This window comes from Cinclus cinclus, chromosome 4 (genome assembly GCF_963662255.1).
Source record: "Cinclus cinclus chromosome 4, bCinCin1.1, whole genome shotgun sequence".
NCBI classification, from domain to species: domain Eukaryota; kingdom Metazoa; phylum Chordata; class Aves; order Passeriformes; family Cinclidae; genus Cinclus; species Cinclus cinclus.
Window position 1 is genome coordinate 29,964,329 of NC_085049.1, and position 12,544 is coordinate 29,976,872.

Consider the following 12,544-nt stretch of genomic DNA (forward strand, 5'->3'; position numbering starts at 1 on the left):
CCACTCTCGGCTTTAAATGAATAGGCACAGACTGCTCCAGCCCAGCCAGGTGCCTGCTGCACCTGCAGATGTCAGTGGCTACAACATCTGTGGGTTCTTGCCTTTCCTCAGGCATCAAATCAGCTCTGTGGAGATATAGACACTCCTCAGGCCAAGTCCACAAAAATAGACATATTAAAAAGTCACCCACCATCACTGCAAATAGCAATTTCATACTCCTGCACACAAGCAGAGAAAACAAACACGCAATCAGAACAGTGAAAATTCCACCGCACTCCAAACTCCTAATATAGCCAGAAATGAAGATAAGGGATCCTGAACATGATAACTTCACAAACTTAACTTCCTAAACCAAAGACTGATCACCCACACAGTGAATGCCGCTGAAGGCAATACCTGCCCTCAGCTAAGAAAGTTCTGCTTGGGTGGTCAAAATCACATCAGAGAAGAGGAAAAAGGATTTCTCACACACCCTAAAACCCTACTTCTACAATACAGGACAAATTAGTTTTTGTTTTAGTTAATTAGCAATTACAGGAACCTCAAGTTTTACGTAACTACTTTGAATCAATGCAAAAGCTTCGACAGTCACAAAGTTCTTCCTCCTGAGAAACCAAATTCCTTAATGGCATCTCAAAAAAAAAAAAAAAAAAAAAAAACCCAAAAAAAAAAAAAAAAAACCAAAACCAAATCCCAGTCAAATGCAATCATGCTGATACCATCCAAATGTTTTAATCATTAAGACTTTGGAATCCTTGATAGTTTCAGATTAAGACTGTTTCTGGTAGAGGGAAAAAGGCTACCTTACATATTGGGTCAAAAGAATCTTTAGTTAGAAGAGAAAATATGGATAAAGGGTACAAACACCATCTGCACTCATATTCAGAGTCAAATTAGATCATTTGCTAAGGCTGCTTCAGGGTTGCTGAAATCTTGGAATTAATTTTTACAGAATATGATATTTTAATTGAAACACCAACTAATTTTAATACATTATTCATTTTTTACTTCAATTCACTCATTAGACAAATTAGCTTTGTGAGAAGCTCCCATTTCTTTGTGAGAAATGAGCTGCTTCTGAGAAATCACTAAATGCCTTGAAGTGTTCAGCACATAAGATTACAACCAGTTTTTTAGACCTGCTCTTTCTCTCTTCCTTAGAAAAAAATCAAGGAGGTACTTTAAGCATAAGTTTAAGAACCTAAAATCAGTTCTATACAATCAGTTCAGGGCATGTTCATTCCAACTCAACATTCTAAGGAATGTAGGACTGTGGAGAGGCATATGGTAAGAAAGCAATTACCATTAGAGAAGCACATCCACCAGCAGCTTCTCAGTGCAGAAGGAGAGACCTCGTTCCACCCACACATAGCAGTTTTCACAAGTGAATTCTGGGACTTTTCACAAGTGAACTCTGTGGATGCTTCCTCCAAGGCAATCATGGCTCTAGATGGGGCTGAGTACACCCTGAGGGATGGTACTTACTGCTCTCCAACAACACAGCTGCTTCAGGTCTGGCATCCCATCTTCCTTTTCTTCCTCTCATCCCCAAGTTGCACGATCCTTTAAATCTCACAAAGAACTGACCAGAAGAGCTTTTCCCACCTGCAGTCCACCAATGAGAGGTAGCATCACCAGAGGCAAGAGCAGGCAGGGCCAGAACCCCCTGACTCTAGGCCTTAAGGAGAGATGGCACTGCAAGTTTGCAGGGCAGAAAACAGGGAGAAGCAGGACTTCCAAGACAACTGGCATTCCATGCCTCTCTCCCAACACCTCAACCCCTCCCACATCATGCAGTGAGGGGTAATCCAAAGGAAAAGCCTCATACACTGAACTGCACTGTGGTTACCCTGCTGGGGAACTCCCCACAGCTCTCAGGGCTGCCCTAACTGCAGCACGTCCCAGAATCCCTGCAGCAGTGCTAAGCAATCCTAAAAACTCAGTTTTCACCTCCACACTTGGAGTGGTGGTGATTTCAAGACTGCTCAGAAAAGAAGCCACCCCTGAAACAGTATCTCTGCTTACCATCACTTCCCCTCAGATTCTTCACCTCTCTTTACAGCTCAGCCTGGGAGTTCCCATTCTCAGCTCCAGCAGACACTGGTTAGGAAAACACTCTGCTCAGCAGGGAGGCCACAGGCCTGTAGGACTGACTCCTTTAACACCGTGTCTGGATTCTGAGACACCCCCCATAGGAACACCAGACATTGACGTATAGGTCAATGGACCTATTGTGTGAGCTGTCAAGATGTTTATGTCTCACGCTGGAGTTACAGGCAATTAAAATCTCCAAAGCAGAAACCACAATAAATTATCAGTCATTGGCAAAGTAAAACACTTTCTACCTGAGCACTGCTTTCCCTGTGTGGCAGCTGAAAGGTAAGAACTTTGGGTGTGGCAGTCAGGATGACCTCATTATTGAGGAAATAAAGCAACGTTTATTTGCCCCTTCCTGCACCTGGTGGCACTTACCTGTCCTGTAGGCAGATGTTTCATTCAGCTCTGAGCTACAGAGCTTTTTAAAGAGCAAGAGCATCATCTTACAGGCAGGGAAACCAAGTATTTGATATGTCCTGACATTTTAAACCTACATATCAAACCACAACCACTCAATTTTACTGTCTTCATGAGAACTTGCCAGAGGCACAACTACTTTACATTACCAGTCACTACTGGAAAATAAAGAGAAACAGCATCAGACTTAAGAAGTTCCTTACCTGAGGATATTCTGAGCTGTGCCACTGTTGTCTGCAGCACTTGAGGTCATGAGAGTGTAAGCAAATACCACATCACAGAGCCCAAAGGCACCAAAAGCCTCACTGCTCTGCAATGTTCCACTTCTAGCCCATAAACCCAACAGGAACTAAACAGTCCAGGGAAAGGATCTTGCTGGGGTGCAAAACCAACAGTGTTGAGATGAGTAAACAGAATTTCAGCATTACCACAGGAAACCTGTCCCCATTGTTCCTTGCTCTGCAAAGGATTCGCCAGCCTGTAACAGTGTTTAGGACACCCCAGGATTTTGCCTCATTTGAGACTCACTCCTAAAGTAGAATGTGCTTCCAGGCTTTGGAAAGAGAAGCAGGGTGGTGGGAGAACAGAAACATTGCAATGTGTAAGCCAGGTGAGGGATGGGCTCAACAAGACCCTATGGGCATGTATGGATGCACATGCACACACATCTGTGAAACTGAAGGATGGTTGGGTACATCTGATTAACACCGAAGTTACTGGCTTGGAAAGTGTCAGGACTTCCCCTGCCACAGGGAACACTGCTTCCAAACAAACTAAGGGTATTTTCCACCCATTTACCTCCGAGGGAGGATGCAACACTAAGAGCTCATTTTGTAAGTGGTAAAACTGACAAGCCATGAGGAGCATACTTGGAGACAACCATCAGCTCAGTGGCCCAGAGCAGGTCACACCTCCTCCCCAGTCATCCGCAGTCTATTCGTTTGGGTCTTGGGAGGAATACCCGGTTAGACAGGAATCATGAGACTACCTAAAATCAAACCAGGACAACCTCTCCCTGATACTCCTAAGCAGGACAGCGAATTGGTTGAGGTTTCCAGCTTTTGTTTCTCTTCCTTTCAGCTTCTTTAGAATGCAAACAATACCACCAGTCTCTCCAGCAAGGGAAAACAAAACCCAGCACCAACACAAAGCCATTTACTCCCCATACCTTTGATGCAAAATATGATGAATACTTACTACTGCCTTAGCTGGGGCATTTTTACCTTTGCTTCTTTATGCTGCTTTAGTACAGAATTACCATCCCAGCCTGGACACCAAGCACTCTCAGCTGTCTATTTTGGCTTTGAAATACATCGCACTCTTTGTTTAAAGGGGGTTTAATCTTCCTCTTTGGAAGAAAAACTTTATCAGAGACAATTCTAAAAAGGTGTCAGTTGGCCTTTTTGATAGAAATTGAAGTTCTTGAAGGTCTTTTGCCTTTTCACTATGACATGAATTGCAGCAATCTTCTGGTTATCAGGGCAGTATTTTTGACTTCTTAGGAAGAAAAAGAGCCAAATCCCTCATCAACTACCCTTCTCATTTGGCTCAAAAAGCTCTGGTGACCAGCCCCCACGCAGCACATGAATGAGTAAGAAGGAGCACTGCCATACTGCAGGACCTTTTCATCAGTGTGGTTTCTGTATGGGATCAGTGACAGAGGCAGCATGACAACACTTTATTCTTCAGCAGCCAGCCTACAGACACAGCTGAGTTTAAACTGAGTCAGCAGGAAGCCTACAGCTGGAACCAAACAGAATTTCCTCATCTCCATGTTTTGGGCATAGCCACACCTAAGAGGCAAGGGCAGGACCTTGGATCTTGGCTATCAGAGTGCAGGCAGTTTCTTGGATCTGCCACTGGCCCAAGTTTTTCCCCTCTGGTATTGAGCAAAGAACTCCAGTCCAGTAAGGTTGTCCTGCACTTCACCCTCTTTGTAAGGTTAGGAAAACTATCTTTCCTCAGGACCTGGCTGGAGGGAACAGAGCAAACCCTGATGAAAAAGCACCATCACTGCTATCACACAGGACTGCTGGTCTTCACAAGGCTAGCTTCCTGTTCAAAATCTATTTCAGCCCTGCAGCTGCAACAGACCTCTGCTATAATGGCACAGTGCATGTGCAAACAGTTTTTATCCTCTCAGAAATGAGGAAAAAGCAGGAAGCACTGAGGAATCACAGTTCCAGTGTTTTGACATTATCAGGGAAGGATAAACAGACCAAGAGCAGGTAGCACTGGGACAAACTCCAGCTATCACTGGTGATGCGCAAGTGACAGTGTCCAACCAGAGAAATGCAGGACTTGCTTCTGGATTTAGAGCATGCCCCAGCTGGGCCATGGATACTGGACCCTCGCACTCTGGCAAAGCTGCTTTTACATTGGAGCACCAACAAAGTGTGCAGCTCCTGCAGCAGACTGTCTCAGCACTTGGCAACAGTGGTCTGAGAGCTGCAGGTGCCACTTGGACAGGTTCTGCCAGCCATAGGACCTCAGAAAGTGGGACTGGATACAAGAACTGCCATGCCACCTATAGGACAAGACAATCCTCCTGATTTTAGTTTTAATACATGTACTGCTATTCTGTGCCAGCATGAGCACGGACCAGCCCTGAGTCAGAAAATCAGGAATGTCATTTTGCAACTTGAATGCATTTCACAGATGATACCAACAGCAAAGAGGAATGCAAATCTGTCTTTCCTTTGCCTGACTGGCAAGTTAGATGAGCAAAGCAAGAAACTGGTCAGATGTAATAAAAATAAGAATTCAAAAAGACAGTTTTTATGGACACGGGTAGCCCCTAACAGTAGCATTCCCTTTGCCTTTCAGGCCAAATGAGCAGGCAAGAATTCCCTTTCTAGACTGGGAAGCACCAGGAACATCTGGTGCACTGCTTTCTGGAACAAAGAGAAGCTGTAAAGATGTTTCAGTGTGAAGTTTAAATATTGGATCAGAGTAGCCCATCAGAAATTACACCAGTGCCCAAAGAACAACACTTTGGGAGTTCCCTGCTTAGGTAGAACAATGATGCTGATGCAACAGCCAGGATAGCACTCAAGGAACAACAGTTCAGTGCACTGGACAATTTGCTCTCAAGGGAATTCTCACAGCTGGTATTCCTCAGAATATCTTCAGTGGAGCCTGCTTACCCTCTCAGACTCCAAACCTTCATCATAAAAAGACCCAAAGCATTTCTAGAGGAAGGGGAACAAAGACAAATCTTCATAACTGCATACTCATGTGCTCTGAGAGCATCCACAACCCTGTATCAGTATTTGACAGCTTTTCCAGACGATGAAAGTGAATTTTCAACGGGCTCCCCTCCTCCTAAACACCCAGTGTATCAGAGATGTAAATGTCTCTTATACTCCTCACTTTTTATGAGCCAACTGTGCACCAGCACAGACAGCCAGAGAAGATCCCCAGCAGGAAAGTCTGACACAGATCCTTCGATTCCCTTTCTCCCACTGTGCTGCACTGCAACCTCCATTCCCACCATGACAGTTAAACTGATGAGGCAGGTATAAATACATATATATCTATATATAAAGATAATCTTGAAGGAATCTCTTATGACAGGAGCCCAGAAATCCTCAAGGACCTTAAAAAGAACGCTGTGCATCAAACCAGGCAGCCAAAAATTATGGCAATACAAAGCAGCATTCATCACCCTGATCAAAGCCATTTGACAATAGCACCTCATATACTGAAAGCACAAAAGAAAGCACCATCTCTTTTAAACACCTTTCACAACAATATAGAGCTAAGAAAATATTCCCTCTCAAAGAAACACTGTGGGAGCTATTTGGGAACTGTGACAGGAAAACTGCAAATAGATGCCTGCAAGAGTACAAATTTCCTAGTGCCAGGCAAACAGGAAATACCTCAGTACATTGCCTCTTCCACTTAACACCTACAGGCTCTTACTTTAAGTTGACAAGCACAGTGAAAAAGTGTCTTCTTCTAGGAGAAAACACATGACTCTGCATGAAACAAAGCAAAACCATTTTGCTTTCAGTTCTACCTTAGGAGGAACAGGTTGATGTTGAAACACAGGAAGAGCTTACCCAAAATACAGCAACTGCTGACCTAAGTGGATTTGTTTCATGTGGCTGTCAATCTAAAGGTATTACAGCAATTACACTGAACAAGCAGAAGCTACACTTACCAAGGAACTCATGTGTCTTTTAAAGATAAAGGAACTAGCCCAAAATATTTGAGAGACCTGGGCATTGCCCATTCTATAAATAGCAGTAAGAGCACTACAAACTGGCCAAAGGTCGCAGTCATAGCACTTTACCAGGAAATAGAGCAGGTCTGCAGACATTTAAATAAACACCCAACATCCATGTGTGCCATGATTGCATGCACAGTCCAATTCCCCTGCTCATAATCCAGTGAAGCTGAATAAAAGCTCAGAGTTTAAAGGAAAATGGGGAGCAAGCTACTGAGGTAGGAGGAGTTTAAAGCCACAATGACAATGTCCTCTTATGGGAGAAAGAGTAGAATTCCCATAATGCATGAAGGGGTACAGGCCTTTCCTCATGTATGCCAGCAAGGTCAGTCCAGCCAAAGCCCACCAGGGCCAAGCAGCACCTCCAAGCAGTGCCATGGTGGTGCAAAGAGACAGGGAAAGCAGCAGACTGGATCAAGAACAGAAGTCACCAAGCACCCAAAGCAGGTGCAAGGAGGTGCCTAATCTACAGCCCCAGAGAATCCTGTTCTCTTCCAGTATAGATCGGGTACAGCAGGATACCAGGACATGGTTTACTACAGACATCTGGTACAAATCAAGGCAATTACAGAAGCTCAACAGATTGCTACCAAACCTAAAGAATGACAGGTGACTCTGCGACTCAACATTTCTTTCTACATTTTATCCCTCATTTCCCTATATCCTTCCTATCTTGTCTGGGTGAAAAAAAAAAAAAAAACAAACTTGTAAAATCTCTGAGGAAGGGACCAACTATGCACATAATGTAATCATTACTGATAAGCTTTAATTAAAGTTGAACTCAGCCTCCTGCAAGCTCCTCCAACCCCAAGCAAAGCCATCCAAAATGAAAAGGGGCTCAGACTTCCAAGAGTTTTGCACCTTTGGCTAAACCACAAGCTGCACTCACTAATTAGAAATACTTTCACATACTTGGCTTTGCACAGCACACAGATATATAATTCCATCCCCAAAACTCTTTTGTAATCTGACACAGACAAAAAGCCATAGCATGCCAAGAAAAAAGGAGAAGGCAGCTCCCTAAGGAAAAAAACACCCAAGAAAACAATCCAAAATTTATAGCAAATTCTGCTCATTCACTCTTCTAGGAACTGCTAAGCAATGAGAACGAAACCTGCCCATCTGCATGAATTCCCCTCAGCAGAGAAACTGCAGAGCAGGCCAGTTCCTTCTTTTCCTGCTGGGGAGTTCATACCCACAGGCCAAAGGAGCTGCTCTGCAAAGGAACCAGAACCCCAAGACTGCTCCTCCACAGTCACGCCAGCAATCCTTTGCACCAGGCACAAAAACCTGTTCAGCGTTATTAGAGACAGTCCCTTCTCCCCCAGCTGATGACTTCCAGGCTGCTCCAGGAATGTTTCCAAAGGTGACAGTCACTAGATTTAGGTGTCTGCCTGCTTCTACTTCAAACATTTTCATTCTACTACAGAAAAGAAAAAAAACCTCTTTGATCTGTCAGGTCCTCCGACTCCTGCTGAGTGTGGATGACTCCTGTCATCCAGAGGAAAAAACACAGCATAGGGAAACATGGCATGAATGACCTCAGATGAGAATGTTCAGCAAATACACACACACACAGCCCATATAATTCCCGAATTATATATCACAGTTCTTACTGATTTAGGATCTAACAGAAATAAAAAGCCACACTGAGCACCTTTACAAGGTCCTCACATTATGTAGAGGTGTAGTGTCCTAGTTCTGGGTTCAGGCATGCCTAGATCCCGGGAGCACAGACTCCAGGTTTGCACAGGCTGCCCTGGTGGAGTATTGTACACTGCTCTGCTGCCTGTGCAGTGAGAAGCTGACCTGAACTCACACTCTCAGCTGGCCTAATCTGGTTTTAAGAAACCGGGAGGGCAGGAACCCAACAAAATCACATAACCAAAAATCAGTCACATTTTTTCTTCCTAAACTCACAAAATGTCACCAGGTGCAAAAAAGAAAGCACTGACAAATCAGAAGGGAAGGTTTTCCACACCAGCCTTCCTTGGTACAGGGCAGCCCTATCCACAAGGTTTACCATCACCTGTCACACTTTGCACATGAACAGTGGAAGTGTTTTGCCTCAGCAGATCCCTAAGCCCTGCCACTTACCTCCAATGAAAGACAAAAGATCAAGAAAGGAATACAATAAAATGGGAAGAGACAGGTTGCAGAAATCCAAGCGAATTAACAGGGTGCTAGAATGCTACTTTTTATACGGCACATTATCCCCGGTGTTTCTGTGTAACAAGAGTAGCACAGAAGAGATCTCCAGGAATACCTGTTGCAAAGTTATCTGAAAAAAGACACTGAACAGCACTAAACTCACGTAAAGGGGTTGCAAAGGGGAGGGAAAGAAAACCCCACACAGAAAACCCCTTATTTTTAAATAACACCTTTTAAGATATTATGCTTCGACAAGCAGGTGAAAACAGTTTCAGTTTGATTAGTGACAAAAAGTTACAACAGAACAAAAACCACTCTTCCCCACAGGTGGACTTTTGCAAAAAGTCCTTTACCAAAAAAACAAACCAAAACAAAAACTTCAAAAATAACTTCCTGTCGGGGAACTACTTTGCTCTTTCCTCCACCAAACACTTTAACCGTTTTGAACAGATAACAAGTATCCCATGACGAGATTATGGCCCAGATATTCCAAGAGACATAAAGAAAAGTTCACTATCTCTGAAATAAGCATTGACTTCCTGAATGAAGACGTTAGTGACTTAAATAACTCTGAGGCATTTATACCTTTGTTGGTTGTTGTTTTTTTTGTTGTTGTTGTTGTTTTTGGTTTTGTTTTGTTTTTTTTTTTAATTAAAGCTACAAAATATTATGGTCCAAAAGAAGACAAGATCATCCCCCCTCATCAAGCTCACCAGTTTCCGAGCCACAGCCACTCCACCGGTACACCACCAGAGCATGTGACTTACAGAAACACTCTTTAAGGAAGCAGACCTGCTCACTCTGCTCCCTTCCACTTCACACACTCTCAGTCTCCTGCTCCAGCCTTCACTCATCCTGAATCCAGCACACGGGGAATGTGAGCGCTGCTCACGGAAAACAAAAGGACAGCCACAGGCGCTCACCACTTCAACAGGTAGCCACAGACACCGGCGGTTTTGGGGAAGGCAAGGAGCGGAGAGAACAGCTCACACTGAATTGACTCATCTGTATCAATCACCGGCTCTTCCTAAAAGTGCTAGCGCTATTATTAGAAATCCTTCTTTGCCTTGCTTTTTGTTGGAGCTGCCACTCCCACATCGCTCTGTTGCTGGAAGGCTGAGGCAAGCGCTTGTCCCTCTGGAGCCGCCACTACAGAGTTAACTCCTTCTTCTCCCCCTGCCCGGCCAATACCGCTCGTATCTGACTACTCTCACAGAAAGTGAGGGCGAAATTCTGCACTTTACCACACAGTCCAAAGGCAAAGAGAACTTGTTGGGGTTTTATGAAATAACACCTGAGCGGGAGGGAGGCCCGTTCGCGGCAGGGACGGGGGGAGGCGGGGAGCGGCTCGGAGGGAAGCAGCAGAAGGGCCGGAGTCGAGGGCAGAGCGGGGCAGCCACTCCCAGCAAGGGAGAGCAGGGACGAGAGGGACAGCGACTGAGCAGGAAACAGAGCAAAGGAAGAAAGAACCGCTCCGCTGAAACGCAAGGCCGGATTCAGCGGGCAGAAAGGAATCGCGAGGTCGGCCGGGAGGCAGAGGAGTTTCCAGCACCCAGAAGAGAAAGCAGAACGCGCACACGGGCCCCCGCGGAGGGTCCCACAGGCTTGGGGGCTGCGAGCCGCAGCCGGCACCTCCGGCCCCGGCGCTGATGCCCAGAGGCCCAGGAGCCAGCGGGCCCGGGCCCGCGCATTGCCGAGTGTCGGGGCGCGCCCCGGACACCGCCCATGCACAGCCCGCGAGCTTCCCGCCCGACGCGGGGTCCCCACCGAGCCGCTCCCGCGGCCAGAGAACCGCAGGCACCACTCACCAGGACCGGAGCAGCGCGTCTGCAGCGGTGGGCGCTCCCGGCCGCCTACTTGAGAGCGGGCCGGCCCCGCCCCACGGGCGGGCGGGCGGGAACGCGCTCGCTGTGGGCCCGGCTCAACCGCCGCGCGGGCTGAGGGCCTGGGGGCTCGGGAATCGCCCCGGGAATCGGGATCCGCCTCGGGCCTCGAATCCCGACAGCCCTCGAGTTCTGGAATGCTGATGGTCCCGACCTGGTGCTGCTTGGCCAAAGGCTCCTCATACGTCATCTACAGCCGCTTCTCTCCCTGACAAATAAATGCAGATTTTTCGCTTAACATCGTTTTACGGGCTTAAAATCACAGACTCACAGAACTAATCAGGTTGGAAAAGACTTCTGAGATCCTCGGTTCCATCCTGTGACCAAACACCATGTCACCTCAGACCATGGCACTCGGTACCACATCCAGTCTTTCCTTAAACACCTCCAGGGAAAGTGACACCACCTCCTTTTTTCCAATTTCTAAACACCGTCCTGTGAAGAAATTAGTCCCAGTGTTCAACCCCAAGTTCCCCTGGTGCAGTTTAAGATTTTGTGCTCTCGTTCTGTCACTTGCTGCCTGGGAGAAGAGACCAGGCCCCACCTTGCCACACCCTTTCAAGTCTAGTAATGCAGTCGTACTTCAACTAATTCCTATTTAATACAACCTTACACCTTAACACAGCTCTGTTTAGAGCAATGCTTAGCTGGTATTCAGTACGGGTGTCCTTCTTGTCACGCTTTCCTTCCTAACATGCCCAGTCACGGTGCCATGCTCAGGCTTGGGATGGTCCCACAGGGTGTGCCAATGGTGCCTGACCTTGGAGTGCTTTTTAAAGTCCCTGGGATTCTCCAAAACAGACCGAACCAATTCTGATTCAGGTTTGAGTCATATTGGTCAAACCACGGGGTGGCTTCCCTCTGGGAATGGTGTTAAAATGCCAAGGAATTGAAGTTTTTGTTTCCTCAAATTGGTTAGCTTTGTAGTGCAAAGTCAGCACTGACCCAAGCAGTACTGTCCCCCTCTCTCTCTTCTGCCCAAAGTGTATTTTTTTTTTAAGAAATTGCTGTGAGGTTTTTTACATCTCTTTGTTTCTGTTGTCTGAGTAATACAAATTCTATATTTGTATAGAACATGTGAATAATAAAAAAGAGATGTTATCTTTTGCTTACAGAAAGCCACGTGATTTCTGCACTTGAGACATGCAGAAAACACCACACACTCAGCAGGTTAGGAAATACTAGTTTATCTACTTTCCTGGTATCTGTAGGCATTCATACTGTTCCTGAGGTGCCAAGGCAACACAGAACTTTTTCCAGAGCTGGTTTCTGGAGCAGGGGGCTTTTTTGTTCCTTATTTTGAGTGCTGTGTAAAAAGATGCAGACTAAGGAAGGAGGCAACTCTTCATCATATCCCTCAAGTAATATCTATAAAATGAAGCATGAGGCCCCTTCTTCCCTGTGGTTCCAGAAGGAGATGCAGACACATGCCAGCACTGCTGCTTTCACCCATTGCCACCCATAAGGTCGTTCTTCTGGGTAACTGTTCCATTGCTGCTGATGCTTAGGATTTACAGCACGAAGATATACTCAGGACCTGCTGGAATTAAGAGATGTGTAGCCAGGTAGAATCCTTATAGGATTATGTTTGCATTCTCCAATATGTGGGACTTTAAAATGCACTTGGTAATTGACGTCACAGCACTGATAGTGAGGACTTTTCAAAAAACCCGTATAAAACATGAGGGAAGCCAGAATGGCAGGGGGTTGTAGGCACGACTTTCTCTTACTTATTCTTCCTGACAAGTTGCATTCATTGCCTTTA